The sequence below is a fragment of the Littorina saxatilis genome, unplaced genomic scaffold, assembly GCF_037325665.1.
Source record: "Littorina saxatilis isolate snail1 unplaced genomic scaffold, US_GU_Lsax_2.0 scaffold_401, whole genome shotgun sequence".
NCBI classification, from domain to species: domain Eukaryota; kingdom Metazoa; phylum Mollusca; class Gastropoda; order Littorinimorpha; family Littorinidae; genus Littorina; species Littorina saxatilis.
The window spans coordinates 17742-32007 of NW_027126979.1; the positions used below are offsets into that span (position 1 = coordinate 17742).

The 14266-nt window shown below is 43.0% G+C and overlaps 1 long non-coding RNA gene across 1 annotated transcript; it reads left to right on the forward strand.

Annotated features, from left to right (window-relative positions):
- Positions 1 to 264: 264 nt before the first annotated feature.
- On the forward strand, positions 265 to 4806 carry LOC138955445 (uncharacterized). The gene is made up of 3 exons (XR_011452234.1): positions 265 to 400; positions 4135 to 4473; positions 4740 to 4806. It is a non-coding gene; the product is annotated as an uncharacterized lncRNA (long non-coding RNA).
- The last annotated feature ends 9460 nt before the right edge of the window (positions 4807 to 14266 follow it).

A 14266-nucleotide genomic window follows, 5' to 3' on the forward strand; every position in this document is an offset into this window, starting at 1 on the left:
TTTCACACAGCATCACTGCAGAGCGCCTAGAACTGTACCCACGGAATATGCGCGATATAAGACTCATTGATTGATTGATTGATAGAGTCGCAAACTCTGGTGTTTAATGGAAGCATTTTCCTGCAAGGAATAAAGACAGTTTGTCATGGATAATATTCCCTTACTGTGTTAGCGCTGAGCTCTCAAGTGTGTAACCTTCGTTTCTTAAAAAAAAAAAAAAAACAGCACTGGGCTGCTAAGAGTCGTAATGTTCACAGGCTGCGAGATTTCCTAAACACTGAAGTACGGTAATGAGAAAAGTGGTATATTTGTTAAGGTCCATTACTTTGATTTTGACGGAAACGAGTCAACATGTGGTTGATCCTTTTCTTCTGGTTTCTTCAAGTGTGTTCGTTGGCTGGTAAGTATGTGTGCTTAGTTCAGCAGGAATGCGGGTGATAAACAGACACACACACACACACACACACACACACACACACACACACACACACAAACAAACACACACACACACACACACACACACACACACACACACACACACACACACACACACACACACACACACACGCACGCACGCGCGTGCATTCACGACATTGTCAATATCAGTCTTCCGTTGCACATTCAATTACTATTAACATTGACTGATTTTCAAAATCAGGTCTCACATAACACCACACACTCGTGCACCAACGTTATACAAAAAAATGTTTCATTCGTTTTAATGTAATTTACTTTATTATCCCTATGTTGGTATGTGTGTCTGGCGGTGTGTCTGTCTGGTTGTCTGTGTGGTATGTGTGTTCGCTTTATGCTTGTCTAGTTGTCTGTCTGTGTGTATGCACACCGTATAACCGGTTATACGGTGTGGTATGTGTGTGCAGCTGTCGGTAACGCATTATGCAAATATACGTGAACATGACATGACTGTGTTGATTTCTGCTTAGTTGCCGGTTTAATACGAAAATAAAATCTTTCCCGGGAGTAGATATCTGGTTAGAAAATGTTTAATACGTACGAGCAAATAACTCAGCAAGGAACGATACAATTACTCCTACCACGACGTTTTTACTCCAAACATTTTTTTGTAAGTAAATTAAGTACACAATTCGTAACAAAAACAAAAATTACTCCGGAATAAACGATTTGTGGAGTACTTTCCACTAGTTCGCTGGGAAAAAACCAAACACACTTCCTACACGAAAAACCGCCCTGATATGGCCCTTCGTGGTCGGCTGGGCGTCAAGCAAACAAGCAAACGAACAAACAAACTACACGAAAAATGTTACTCGACAAACATGTTACTGTCAGAATATGTGACTCCACATGTTGTTCTTGGAATAGGTAAACAATTGTTTGTTTGTTTGGGTGTATGGTTATTTGCTTGATCTATTATTTCCCAAGTAATTGTATAATATGTTATCTTGTGTTTCTTTCTTTATTTGGTGTTTAACGTCGTTTTCAACCACGAAGGTTATATCGCGACGAGCTGTTATCTTGTGCTTAAATATTTGTGTGCGTGTGTGTTTGTTTGCCTGCTTGCTTGTCTGTGTGTTTAACAACAGAAAAAGAATGAGGTCGTGACGTTGCCGCATAAACTATTTTAACAAACAGCAATGGATCATCACATAGCACAACACAGCGTATTACATGTAGCAGTTGTTTCAGAACTTCAAACAAAAATCACTCACCCAGTCATGAAGAGTCGATTGAACAATAGAAACAAGAAAGCAAACTCTTAAAAAAAAAGAACAAGGAATTAGATCCACGTGTTTAAGAGAGGACATTTTTTTAAAGGAATAAGGAAAATTGTGTACATGGATAGTATTCCCTTGCTGGTTTAGAGGTGAGTTCGATCGATCTCTAGCATGCATGAACTCAGCAAGGGATTAACAAGAGTCAATCGCCGTGTACGAAACAATGTTATGCTCAAAAACGACGAAGTACATTAATGAGGAGAGTGGTTTATTATTGTTTGTATTTGTATAAGTGCACTACTTTAGTTTTGCTTCAGAAGTGTCAACATGACGTTGATCTCTCTATGTTGTGTTCTTCAGGGGTGTTTATCGCTTGGTAAGTATAGCTGTGTTATACTAATAGTGCAACAGGAATGCTTCTGACAAACGGACGCACACACACACACACACACACACACACACACACACACACACACACACACACACACAACCACACAAACACACACACACACACACACACACAAACACTCAGACAGACAGACACACACACACACACACACACATACATACTCACACACACACACACACACGCACGCAAACACAGACACACACAAACACACACACACAGACACACACACAAACAGACACACACACACACACACACACACACACACACACACACACACAAATGCAAGCACGACAGCACACAATTTGTAGTCAAAGAACAAGGAAGTCGATTCGCGTACCCGGGTGTTTAATAGAAGCATTTTCCTGCAAGAAATAACGACAGTCATGTGTAATATTCCCTTGATGTGTTAGCAATGAACTCTTAAGTGTGTGACCTTTGTGTCTTGAAAACAGCAATGTAGCACACACACACACACACACACACACACACACACACACACACACCGCACACACGCACGCACGCACGCACACAAACACACACACACATGCACACACACACATACACACACACACACACACACACACACACACACGCATACACAAACACACAGACACACACACATAAGAAGAGAAAGTGGATGGGTTTCCATGTTCTGACCATGAACAGTTGTTCAAGGACACTCACAGTTACCACTTGGAGATGAATGTGTGAATGAATGCATATGCGCTACAATGATAACATTGAGGAACAAACAACAACTCCAATTATAAGTTCCCTCCACTGTATTGGGTCAAATAAATGATACAGTTATGATACATACACACATATACACACAATCATGAAAAAAAGATATCAGGGGTATGGATTCAAAACCGGGTACTCACAGGTTTGAAGACATGTAAAAACTGTTTGACAATCCCGTGTAGAACCTAACACAATAATATTACCCGGAGTGTATCAAAATCGCTACCCGTGAGGTAGACAGGAAAAACACACACACACAGTCCGTGAAATCACTGGCACACGATATCCACAGTACAATACTGACACACGGCTCGTGTGTAAGTGAAAAAGTACAGTCACAGTTCACAGTTATGATTTGGACGAGACTGCGGCAACTGTCTGATCTAGTTGCTAAATACTAATTATACTTTGATTAAATAGGTTCTCCTGAACATGGCTTAACTCAACTAGATCACACACAAAAACTGCCGATATGTCCTTCACTTGAAAAAATAGCGGTGTACTTAATTCTCCGACTGGCGATCTCGACCTAACCAGTTCACTTCGTCCCGTGACCTTTCTGGGTCCAACTATACGGACTTTCCTGTAACCTCGCTGCTAGCTTCGTGAAAATCCCGTCGAACTTCAGCTAAACTGATCCAGAGAAAAAAGATATTCGGCGTCCTCTCAGATGATTCTTCTTTCCCGGCATCTGGCCGCAATCCTCCATTCATGGGCAGGTTACTAGACGCACTGCACAAACATGAAGAGCGGACATATTGTTTTTACAGTGTCCTCTACGAACTAGTCGTTCTGCAATGTCAATCGGTTCAGCTTACGCGATACACAAACCGTCGATATTCGAATGCCTATTAAAGTTACCTGTTAAAGTGCTTTGACGATCGCGTCTCAGAAAACACAAGCAAGGGCTGGAACCTTCTCCTGCATTCTCTCCGGGCATTGTCTCCTCCCGCGCGATTAACATCGAGACATTTCTCCTCGATGGACAGTCATCAAGTGTGCTACTAAACTAGCTACGATTCACGAAGTTAACTGTTCGCTGGTGTGTGAGCTCTGTTCACTCCGTGAAACACACATTTCCACGTTTCCACGTGTATCTTGTTAGCTTTCGTGAATCGTGAAGGATACAAATGCTAACTCGGCCTGACTCAGTTGTTAGCTGTTTGAATTCCTTCACAGAATGATACAAACTTGTCTAAAAAAAAAACGCCTAATTAATACTGATGTGGAAGGTATGCTATCTACATGACGTGACCTGTGCCTTTAGAAAATGTAATTGTGTTTCAGCTGCACCGTACGAGATATCAAACTGTATGAACAATAGCGTGGATATTTTAGAGAATGGAAGAACGAGAATCAACTGCACGGGACTGGGCAAACACCATAACATTTACTGGAGCATTTCGTTTTACAATGGAACCGAGGAGAGGATCGCTGATTGTAACAAGTGCAACAGTACGCGTCCCGGGTGTACATTGATAAATAGCGACTACAACGTGACCAGGGACGACACATTTTCCGTCCTCAGACCGGTGAAAGGCGACGACAGACAGCGGGACGGAGCGACGATACAATGTTCAAGGAGAAACAACAAGACTGCGGTGAACTGTACATTACGTGTTCAAAGTAAGTAACGCCGGTGTGTGTGTGTGTGTGTGTGTGTGTGTGTGTGTGTGTGTGTGTGTGTGTGTGTGTGTGTGTGTGTGTGTGTGTGTGTGTGTGTGTGTGAGTGTGTAAGTGTGTGTTTTTGCGTCATGAGTCACACCGCCAGGAAACTTCCGTGCTGTTAATTACATCAGCAGGGCAAAGCTTGTGGGGACCAGTGTTGAAGAGAACACACAGAAAGCTTTTTTAAACATAACTAAACAGCGCGCTATTTTCTGTCTTGACAGCTTACAAAATGCCACGGTGTGAAGGTGGTCACCTCCACCTGTCTGACGTCCTTCCCTTGACAGCAATAAAATGCGCAGACATGGACCGTAGCCACAGGGTTAACTGGACCATTACCTATACAAACGGCAGTGTGTTGACCGTTGCAACTTGCGAGAAAAAGTCCGCCGACTACAACTGCACCCTGTACTCAGATGAGTTTACCGTCACAAGGAACGACACCGTTAGCGAGTTGATGATCGTAAAGAGAATAAAGTCAAAGGACAACGAAACCCTTACCTGCGTGAGAACGGACGGCGCTGCAGCTGTGGACTGCAGATTACTGGTAGTTTGTAAGTATTGATGACTTCCTGAAGTTGACCGAACCGTTGGCATTACCAGACTATGCTGTCATCAATAAAACATGATATCTTAATTGGGTGTGGTTTTTATATTTAGTCAAGTTTTGACTAAATATTTTAACATCGAGGGGGAATCGAAACGAGGGTCGTGGTGTATGTGCGTGTGTCTGTGTGTCTGTGTGTGTGTGTCTGTGTGTGTGTGTGTGTGTGTGTAGAGCGATTCAGACTAAACTACTGGACCGATCTTTATGAAATTTGACATGAGAGTTCCTGGGTATGAAATCCCCGAACGTTTTTTTCATTTTTTTGATAAATGTCTTTGATGACGTCATATCCGGCTTTTCGTGAAAGTTGAGGCGGCACTGTCACGCCCTCATTTTTCAACCAAATTGGTTGAAATTTTGGTCAAGTAATCTTCGACGAAGCCCGGACTTCGGTATTGCATTTCAGCTTGGTGGCTTAAAAATTAATTAATGACTTTGGTCATTAAAAATCTGAAAATTGTAAAAAAAAATAAAAATTTATAAAACGATCCATTATTACGTTTATCTTATTCTCCATCATTTGCTGATTCCAAAAACATATAAATATGTTATATTCGGATTAAAAACAAGCTCTGAAAATTAAATATATAAAAATTATTATCAAAATTAAATTGTCCAAATCAATTTAAAAACACTTTCATCTTATTCCTTGTCGGTTCCTGATTCCAAAAACATATAGATATGCTATGTTTCGATTACAAACACGCTCAGAAAGTTAAAACGAAGAGAGGTACAGAAAAGCGTGCTATCCTTCTCAGCGCAACTACTACCCCGCTCTTCTTGTCAATTTCACTGCCTTTGCCGTGAGCGGTGGACTGACGATGCTACGAGTATACGGTCTTGCTGCGTTGCATTGCGTTCAGTTTCATTCTGTGAGTTCGACAGCTACTTGACTAAATGTTGTATTTTCGCCTTACGCGACTTGTTTATCTTCTTACCGTACATGAAATACGTTCCGTGTACAAATTAATGCAGTTCTTTAACAGGTACCAAACCTTGCAAAATTCAAGTAGAGCTCTGCATTCTAGCAGACGGTCTTTCCAATCTGTGTTTTGCGCAGAATCAGCAAACTCTCATTTCCATATGCATTGTCTATTGTCTGCAATGTTGAAATGAAGTTACGAGTCTGAAACATTAATTTTAGTCGTTGACTTTCTTCTGAAACAATCCTTCTGCTCTTACCATCTACATATATCATAACACGTGAAATCACTATCCGGCCGCAGAAGTCAGACTTTTGAACAATTGACTAATACGTAAGCAAATATGCTACGTGACGTCATATGAAACCTGGCATATTGACGTAATCCCAAACATCCGGTTATCTCGTGTCTTCTCCGTCATGTTCGGTGATTTACTTTAATACATGCGTAAGGAATATGCGCACTGAACCGTCGTCTGCAATAGGAAACGTGGACCATTCTGATGGTTGTTGCTGACAAAAACATGTTTTCGAAACAGAATAGTATAATATTATGTCAAAATAGCAATATAACCGCTATTGTGTTTTCAGCGTAGCAATAGGGTCCGATACTTAGACTCAAACACGTATATATATAGGTTACAACACGAGTGGGTTTTTTATATGGCTTGTATTTCAGTCAAGACCCAGCGGATGAATATCAAGAGACTCACGAGCCTCTGGCGAGTGAGTCCCTTTGATATTCCCGCTGGGTCTTGACTGAAATACAAGCCATATATATACAAAATCACGAGTGTTGTAAACTGTATATCCCATGAAGATCCAACAGACACAGTGTGACGGAAACATCAAGCTTTAGTTGTCTGTTCAGATGAGGCACCTCTGCACATACATTATTCTAAAGGCATGTCTGTTGATCTATGTCAAGTCGGTGCATACTGGTGGCTTGGTTGTTCCCGTCAGTTAAAAGCCTCTTACACGGACTTGACTGAATACCTAGTGGTTACACACGCATCTCCAGAGATCTTGGACACCTTCATCGTCTATAGGGCCTACTGCACCGCAGAAGAGCTAGACATACTCGCAAAATGCATTAAACAGCTTGTCCAGAGAACACTCGTAGTCGATGATGTACCGATAAAAGTGTGTGTACCGGGCACGCTGTAACTTCACTTGAGCATAGTCGCAGGTTACAACCTTGTATAAAACGTACATCACACACAAGTTCAATTCCGTTGCAAACATTAATGTAACTGTTGTGTTTCGTAACCACATTCAACAGTGCAATGTAGAAGTGAACACACACAAAACCTTTGAAAGCATGTTTTAACAGCGTGGTATATATGTTCTTCCTTTACAGCCTACACGTTGCCACAGTGTCAAGATGGTCGACTCAACGTGTCTAACGTCCCTCGCAAAACACCGATACGATGTGAATACTTGGACCCTGGTCAATGGGTTAACTGGACCATCACTAGTAAAGGCACCGTGTCGATCATTGCAACCTGTGAGGATTTCAACTGCACAATGATCAAAGACGGCTTTAGCGTGACAAGAAGCAATAGCAAAAGCGAGCTGATGATCACCAGGAGAGTAGAGTCAAAGGACAACGAAACCCTGACATGCATGAGAACGGACGGCGCTGCAGCTGTGGACTGCAGGTTACGGGTTGTTGGTAAGTATTGGTGACATCCATGTTGACTCTACCGTTGGAATTACCAGACTTTGCTGTCATGATCAAAACATGATAACTTGGGTGTGTTTTTTTTGTCATTGGTGTTACTTGAATCCAGAACGCAGGGAATCATTAGAAACCGATTCGTTATCGAGTTTACGTTCTGGTTTGTATGAGCCTACTCTAAAAGAAAGCCCTCTTCACAGTTTATAACAATAAATAACATCCGGGTAAATAAAAGGTTGTTGATTTCAAGTTGCAGTACAATGTTTGCTTCGTGTTGCTTATGACTGTATGTATTATTGTTTTTCATTCATCGTTTGCTTGTGTCCCTCTCTGTAAATCGAGTTAGTCACTTTATCACCACAAGTAAGAGAGTGTGGCAACAACTTGTAGGTACTTATAACATCATAAGCATATTGTCAATTTCGCAAAAAAGACGGACATTGTGTTTCCTTTCTCTTTCCGTCAACGTTAAACACGCTTTGCAAACATAAACAACAACTAGCACAACAACAACAACAAGTTATAATGTTACTTCTCTTTCTGTGTGCCCCTGTAGCCCACCAGTACAGCCTACCATAGTGTCAAGTCAAGTCAAGTATTTTATTGTTTTGGGCCCAGAGGGCTTTGAAACAAAGATATAACTTTAACAAGAAAAGGTAACAAATCAGACAGTTAATATACTGTTCAAAAAAAGAAACGCATAGTTGCTACTTGCCAAATTTGTTTTATTTTTCGAAAAAATTAACAGAAAATCCAATATTTAGATTATTTGTTTGAAATTTGGTATGGACACAGTTGAATGCACACACAGTTCATTTGCATCTTCAAATCAATCAGTCAATCAATACGATTGGGTGCCGAGGCTGTCAAGTCAGTAGGGGGTGTGACTGCCTTGAGCAGCAACAACTGCCCGGCACCTTCTGGGCATGGACTGGATCAGATGCCGGATATCTTGCTGTGGGATGGTGTCCCACTCCTCCTGAAGTGCCTGCAATAGATCGCGGTGATTTGCCGGCGCTTCTTCTCGCCTGCGCAAACGTCTGTCCAATTCATCCCAGAGGTGTTCTATCGGGTTCATGTCTGGCGACATGGATGGCCAGGGAAGCACCTGGACATGGTGGTCAGTGAGGAACTGGGTGGTGAGTCGTGCTGTGTGCGGGCGAGCGTTGTCCTGCTGGAATATGGCATCCTGGTCAGCCAGAAGAGGAAGGGCGTGTGGGCGCAGAATTTCCTCCACGTATCGCTGGGCAGTTATGCGCCCTTGGACGTGCACCAGGGTGCTCCTTCCAGCGGTATTGATCGCCCCCCACACCATGACGCCTCCACCACCATGAACGGGTGCCTCATCCACACAGTTGGGCGCGTAACGTTCGTTTACTCTCCGGTAGACCCTCCTCCGACCATCATGTCGCTGGAGCAGGAAGTAGGACTCGTCGCTGAACCACACGTGTCTCCAGTGATTCCGGACGGCCCAGCGAAGGTGCTGGTTGCCCCACTGCACTCGGTTCTGGCGATGGCGGCGGGTGAGGACAGCTCCTCTGTGAGGTCTGCGAGCTCTCAAACCAGCTTCATGCAGGCGGTTCCGCACGGTCTGGTCCGATAATCGGTGTGGCCCGGGGAGAGCCTGGACAGAAGATGAGGCCGACAGGAAACGATTCCGGAGGTGGCGGAGCCGTATGAAGCGGTCGTGAGCAGCAGTTGTCGCCCTTGGTCTTCCCGCTCGTGGCAAGTCAGCAACGGAGCCAGTGGCTTGAAACCTGACCCACAGTCTACTGATGGTGCTCTGGGACACGTGGAAGTGCCTGGCGATTGCACTTTGACTTTGGCCTGCTTGTAAACGACCCAATGCAATTTGGCGGTCTTCTCTGCTCAATCGGGCCATCTTTCGTCGCTGAATTGTCGTCTGATTTCTTTGTGGCGAACAATCCGCTTTTATGGGTTTTGGAAGACATGGTGAGCGCTCAATATTCCCCGAGTTTCACGAGATTACACTGAAGCATGACGAGTGGTCATGCCAAATGAGCAATTTTGACATTGTAGCCACTGATAACGCATGCGTCACGTGCAGAGCTCACTTGTGGCAATGGACGAAAGGTCGACGACCAGATAAACATTTTCTGCAGTTTGGTGGATATCCTTGTAGCCATATAACTAAATTAACCAAATATTACAAGCTATGCGTTTCTTTTTTTGAACAGTATATGTATACAAATTGAGCGGACAAATACAACAATACTATACAACCAAAATAAATTGGCAATATACACTTCCATACATCCAAACAAAAAGAAAAGAAAAATAGGTTTAACAAAGTCAGGTAAGAAATCAGACAGATAATATGTATACATAAAGCGGACAACGGTAATATACAGCCGAAATAAATTGGCAATACCATTATGCCATGCATCTTTTGTAATAACACAAAACCAAAACAAAAGCATGTATTTCATACATATACCAATAAAGAAACTAGATGTAACGCTAACATACTAAAATCATAACATGGGCTACAAATCTTGCTAGCTTCATTAGTTTTATCTTAGATTTACAATTCATTAACTGTTCATATTTTAAACAATTTGGGTGAGATCGGTAATAAGGACTAATTAATGTTCTTCTTTCAGACACTATACTTTCGTCGGTACAAATGAACAAATAGTGAAACTCATCACCAATCATGACAACCTTTTCTGCATTCACATATGATAGTGTTTCTTCTAACTCTTGGTAAGCACTGGGCCTGACATAGGGTGAGCCTTCTGGTGGCATATATACCACACACAACAATAACCTTGCAATCATCTGCTGACCTACATGTTCAGACAGCTCAATGAAAATACCATCTTGAAATACTGGGAAGTTCACAAACCTGTATTTACTGTTGGCACTTTCTTCAATTCTTGTTTTTAATTTAATGTCTTCTACAATCTTAATGTGTTTACAGAACTCGTCCCTGATATAAACTGCAACCCCACCCGACTTTCGTTTACATATCAATCTGTTTTTCTTAAAACAAGTAAAACCTTCAACTTCACAGAAATCAAAATCATCTAGCTTGGTTTCAGACAGGCATATAATATCGTTACACAAAAACAGCTCGTTGAATTCTGGCTATTTCAGTTTTGACAACAATCCATCAACATTTAACGATACGAAACGCATACGTTCTTTTTGACACACTGGCTCACTCACCCTTTCTGAGTTGTTACTCTCAGATTCGCTCCCATCCTCCTTCTCATTCTCACTCACATTCCCATTCTCAATCTCAATCTCATTCTCCCGCTCAAACAGGGCGTTTTCTCTCTCTCTCTCTCACTCGCTCCATTCGTAATACCAACTTCAGTTACGTTGTCACTACCACACACACCAGCAACACGTTTCCTGCCAAGGTCAAGAACTGTATCCACATGACTCTCTGCACGCACACAGCTCATAATGCCTGCACCACAGGCGACGACAGAGATACGGAACGTTCATTGCAACTCCGTTCATTGTTACCGAAATCACCACGAGTCTGTTTTTCGATAGTTCTAGCACGCGTCGTGTTTTCCTGTTTCCCTTCGCCATCTCCATACGACACATTTGCCCCGCATGCTGTTAGCCAATCCGCGCTTGGTTCACCTGAGGGCGCTGACCAATCAGGGCCATTGTTGTCATGTGTAGTAGCTGACAATCGGCCATGTGTTGCACACAGCAACTCGTCTGGTACACCACGTCTACCTTTCAGCAACAGCCCCGGGCGATCCTAGGATTCTTCAGGAAGAAAATCCCCGAGACCCAATTCAGCCATATCAACACTGTCGAATCCAATCCTGAAGAGATCGTCGGGTGATTCGATGACGGTCGGCCTCTCGTCGTTGTTTTGTACACCGGGGGGTCTTTTGCTAACACATAGCAGGCGCCCCTCCACCGTCCACACACTGTGTCGCCCGGCCTTCTTGATGAGATTTAGTAGTTTGGAGCGCAGGGGGGTTAGGTCCTCATTTACGTATGTTTTCGCATACTCCGCCTTGTCTTTGAGGTTCTTCTTTTTTCTCATCAGTTCATTCCTCTTTTTCCTGGAAACAAATCGGGCTATCACCTGCCTCTTCTCTTCCCGCTTTCCCACTCTATGCACAGCAGCAAAGTCCTCGGGGGTCACTTCTACACCTGCATCCTTACACACAGTAATGATCTTCCTTTCCAGGTCCTCTGGTTGTTCCCCTGAACCTTCCTCCACACCGACAAACCTCACGTTCTCCCTGACCGAAATCTCTCACTATCTCTGCTCTCCACATTTCTCCTCCTCTCGGTATCTTCGGTAGCAAACTTGTCCAAATGCCCCTTCACAACCTGCCCTACCGCCAAGGCAACACTGGTGACAATAGCAGGTATGATGTGTTTGACGAAAGACGTGTACTCTTCACTCGGCGATCCCGACGTTGTACTCTTCAGAGCCTCGTTCACTCGTGTCAATAATGGTCTCGTGAATCTCCGACACATCGATATCAGTACTATTTGCCTTTTCAGTCTCCATACCCCTTTCTGCATGGATTAATGCCTCTATTTCCACAGGATACGATGCCTCACGCACTTTCTTACCCTTCACAGCAGACGGAGGAGAAAACACAAGGATTCGTTTGCTATTCCTTCTCGGCATACCGTCTATGAAGAGCGAGGGTGATGAGAAAAGAAATACTAACAATAGCACAACTGAGATCAACTCAGCTCCGAAACCCGGTGTGTCACAATGGTCAGCTCTCTGTGTCCGACGTCGCCCCCTGGACGCCGATACGATGTAAAGACCTGATGCAAAGCCACGCGCTACACTGGACAATAACTGACCCTCACGGCAAAAGTTTCATCGTTGCAATTTGTGATATACAGGCTAATGATTTCAACTGCACCACATATGACGATGACTACACTGTGTCAAGAATCAACGATATTGTCAGCGAGTTGATGATTGTAAAGAGAGTAAGGGAGAAAGCTGGTAGCATAATAACTTGTATGAGAGACAACGGGAATTTTGCAGCATGCTGCGGCCTGCATGTTATTCGTAAGTAACAGGTGACAGCTTTTTATTGCACGAAACGCAGACACAAATTTAATTTGGTTGCAAAAGGTAATGTCATTGTTGTGTTTCGTAGCCATACACTTTTATTTCCAAACCAGTTGCCCAAAACTTGCTGGTTATTTGTTTTCAGTGCCCTGTATACATGTATATGTATGCATGTGTGCGTAAATATATGTGGGGGCGTGCGTGCGTGTGTGTGTGTGCGTGTGTGTGTGTGTGTGTGTGTGTGTGTGTGTGTGTGTGTTTGTGAGTGTGTGTGTGTGTGTGTGTGTGTGTGTGATGGCGTGTGTGTGTCATCGTAGTGCACGTGGTACCTGTGTGTATATGTTACAGTGAGGTTTGAAAAGAGGGTGGGGGGGAGTATTTAATGTCTGTGAGCTATCAGTCCAAAATGAAACTGATCTTGAGTTTCGCGAGATATAGTACAAAAACTTCAAGGCAATTAGTGTTCTTCAAGTGACTTCCCACGTATTCGCTCTTTATGCACAGTTACGGATCATAGTTTACTGGGTAAAAATCCCGCCGAAAGCAGGAGTCACTGTGGAAACTGAATACACATAATACTTTCATTATACCAACCTGAAGAAGGCAGTTTGCCGAAATATTGATGAAGATAACACCGAAACTTGTTATTGTTGTGTCTTCTTTTGTTTACACATCTAGAAATACCTATACGAATAATATAGTGTTTGACATGATTTAAAGCGCTTAAAAACAAACAAATGCGAACATGCAATTACTACCTTAGTATGTGTAACGTTTAAAATTATATTTGGAGAAAAACAAAACTCAACACTGTTGTTACTGAACTATACCTTGACTGGTCGGGGCACTCAGGACGGATTACAGCGGATTAAGTCACCGTAGCTAGTGTCAAAAAAGAGAGCCTTTTGGCTCCGCCCCCTTTGCCTGACTAAATGTTATGGTCTGGACAGCCGTGTCTCCCTCTATGTCTCTTTCTCTGTGACACAGACGCGTTCATGTGTGCAAGCGCATCGCTAAAATGGAACACGTGCACCTCTCAAACACATGGCGAGTTTAACTGTTAGTTCAATGCTGTGATAAACACTGCTGACACAAACAGTGTGTCCATTTCATTTGTGTTCTGTACAGTATTGGAAATTGTTTATAACATTACACACACAAAATATGTGCAGTTTTGTGGCAAAATCCAACATCATCAAACACAAAAAACCGAACCGTGGCTTGGATAAACACACATTATTTCACACAATTTCTTATGAAATGGAACATAGTCAAACTGCATAATCACATTGAGTTGAAACCTGTGTTCCGCAAGAGTCGAGTTAACGGTGGAATCGTACATGGAATATGTAATAGCTGCCAGCATCATCGATCTGTCCTTTCTACACCCCCCCCCCCCCCCCCCCCTTCCGCTAAATCTCTCTATTTCTTTGAATGTTACAAAAGATTATGCATTGAATTTACACGAAGACGTGCTGAACTTCCCCATCCAACAACAAT